This window comes from Lissotriton vulgaris, chromosome 10 (assembly GCF_964263255.1).
Source record: "Lissotriton vulgaris chromosome 10, aLisVul1.2, whole genome shotgun sequence".
Classification (NCBI taxonomy): Eukaryota; Metazoa; Chordata; class Amphibia; order Caudata; family Salamandridae; genus Lissotriton; species Lissotriton vulgaris.
The window spans coordinates 1,017,890,688-1,017,893,781 of NC_141698.1; positions in this window are offsets into that span (position 1 = coordinate 1,017,890,688).

The following is a 3,094-nucleotide window of genomic DNA, read 5'->3' on the forward strand; positions in this document are numbered from 1 at the left end:
GCGGAAAATTTTTTGTGTTTTTGATGACTTGCTTGCCTTTGAGGTGCTCTTAGGGGGGGTTCCGTCTGTTTGTGGGTGAGTTTCGTGGTCTGAGAGCATTGCTGGGACACTCTAATCTTGATTGCATTTGCTTTTCAGGAAATCCGTCGTGCCAACCCCGACTTATGGCCTAGCTACGCAGCGCGTTTGGACCGAAGGCCCAGAAATATTGCAAGTATGAGATTTTGCTTTTGACCTGTTTGGGGGTGTTACGCTTCTTGGTGGGTGGGTTGCCGGGTCTTGGGGCATTCCTGGGAAGGTCTAATACCGGGTAGAAGTGGTTGGGACAAAATCCAGGCCGATTTATTTTTGGCTATTTCTGACATTTTGCTCTATGTAGCGTTTTCGGGGGCCTGTTTGGGGGGCTTCCTGGTGTTTGCGGGTGAGTTTCGTGGTCTGAGAGCATTGCTGGGACACTCTAATCTTGATTGCATTTGCTTTTCAGGAAATCCGTCGTGCCAACCCCGACTTATGGCCTAGCTACGCAGCGCGTTTGGACCGAAGGCCCAGAAATATTGCAAGTATGAGATTTTGCTTTTGACCTGTTTGGGGGTGTTACGCTTCTTGGCGGGTGGGTTGCCGGGTCTTGGGGCATTCCTGGGAAGGTCTAATACCGGGTAGAAGTGGTTGGGACAAAATCCAGGCCGATTTTTTTTTTGGCTATTTCTGACATTTTGCTCTATGTAGCGTTTTCGGGGGCCTGTTTGGGGGGCTTCCTGGTGTTTGCGGGTGAGTTTCGTGGTCTGAGAGCATTGCTGGGACACTCTAATCTTGATTGCATTTGCTTTTCAGGAAATCCGTCGTGCCAACCCCGACTTATGGCCTAGCTACGCAGCGCGTTTGGACCGAAGGCCCAGAAATATTGCAAGTATGAGATTTTGCTTTTGGCCTGTTTGGGGGTGTTACGCTTCTTGGCGGGTGGGTTGCCGGGTCTTGGGGCATTCCTGGGAAGGTCTAATACCGGGTAGAAGTGGTTGGGACAAAATCCAGGCCGATTTTTTTTTTGGCTATTTCTGACATTTTGCTCTATGTAGCGTTTTCGGGGGCCTGTTTGGGGGGCTTCCTGGTGTTTGCGGGTGAGTTTCGTGGTCTGGGAGCACTGCTGGCTATATATACTTTACTTTGCAAGAGGTTTGAAGCAAATCCATGGTGGCAGAGGGGAATTAGGGCCTAGCTGCAGAGCGCGCGCGGAGTGATTTGGGAAATTTGTGAAAAATTGACTAAGTCCCCATTTTTGTACTTTTGCTCTTTGGCTGTTTGGGGGTCTTCTACTCGTTTTCTCCTGGGTTGACGGCTCTGGGGCCATTGCTGGGAAGCTCTAATACCGGATAAAAGTGTTTTGGACCAAATCCCAGGCGGAATTTTTTTTGTGTTTTTGATGACTTGCTTGCCTTTGAGGTGCTCTTAGGGGGGGTTCCGTCTGTTTGCGGGTGAGTTTCGTGGTCTGGGAGCACTGCTGGGACACTCTAATCTTGATTGCATTTGCTTTTCAGGAAATCCGTCGTGCCAACCCCGACTTATGGCCTAGCTACGCAGCGCGTTTGGACCGAAGGCCCAGAAATATTGCAAGTATGAGATTTTGCTTTTGACCTGTTTGGGGGTGTTACGCTTCTTGGCGGGTGGGTTGCCGGGTCTTGGGGCATTCCTGGGAAGGTCTAATACCGGGTAGAAGTGGTTGGGACAAAATCCAGGCCGATTTTTTTTTTGGCTATTTCTGACATTTTGCTCTATGTAGCGTTTTCGGGGGCCTGTTTGGGGGGCTTCCTGGTGTTTGCGGGTGAGTTTCGTGGTCTGAGAGCATTGCTGGGACACTCTAATCTTGATTGCATTTGCTTTTCAGGAAATCCGTCGTGCCAACCCCGACTTATGGCCTAGCTACGCAGCGCGTTTGGACCGAAGGCCCAGAAATATTGCAAGTATGAGATTTTGCTTTTGGCCTGTTTGGGGGTGTTACGCTTCTTGGCGGGTGGGTTGCCGGGTCTTGGGGCATTCCTGGGAAGGTCTAATACCGGGTAGAAGTGGTTGGGACAAAATCCGCGCAGAAAAGCCTTTAGTTTTGGCACTTTTTGTAACTTAGGGTTCGTTAGGGTTAGCCCTAGCAGCAGGATTGCATGTGTTTCGGGGTGTTCTAGATTTTTCAAACTGAGTTCTGGGGTCTTAGAGCACTCGTGAGAATGTGTAATTTTGGTTGCAAGTCATTTGAAGAAAATCCATGGTGGGAAAGGGGGGATTTGGCATAGTTAAAGAAAGCCTTTGCCACTATTCTTAACTTAGGGTTCGTTAGGGTTAGCAGTATTTCTATTGCATGTGTTTGAGTGGGGGGGATTTCGAGTCTTGGAGCGATGCTGGCTATGGCTACTTTTGCTTGGTTGCTTGCAAGTGGTTTGAATGCAATCCACGGTGGGTAATGGGTAAATAGGGTACTTCGGCCTACTTTTACTTTCAAAGTAAGTTTTGTCACCAGTTTTCTGCTAGGCCTCGTTTTTTGAGATTTGATTGGGGGTCTTCTACATTTTTGCGACTGGCTTTAGTAAGGGTCTGGGTGGGAGCACTGCTAGGAAGATCTAATTTTGTTCTAAAACACAGTTTACAGTACACCTAGCTTGAGGGGCAAGGTCCGCTACATTAATTTGCCCATACTTATTTATCCTTCAAAAGGTGACTCAGAGTACGCACTTTCAAAAACATTGTACTGTCTACTAGGAAAAACAAATTGTGACTTTTTGCACTCCACAGCCTACATACCTTATATTTATTTATCAGTGGTGTTGTAATATTATATCACTTCCTGTTTTTCGTTGAATAATTACAGGCCGGGTTTCAGTCTCTGCAATGGGGAAAAAAGGATGGAGTCAGGCTTCACAGTAGCGAGCCACAATTCAGCATCAGGCAGGCAGTGGACAGGGTGTCTTCTGGTGACCAACATCGATGGACGAAGCGTCGGCTGCAATGGAGGAGTGCCGCTAATAGGAGGATTTTTTTTCTGCGGGCAACTTAGTTACCACTTCCAACAGGACCACTACAACCACATAGATACAGTATCCCTTGCCTTTTT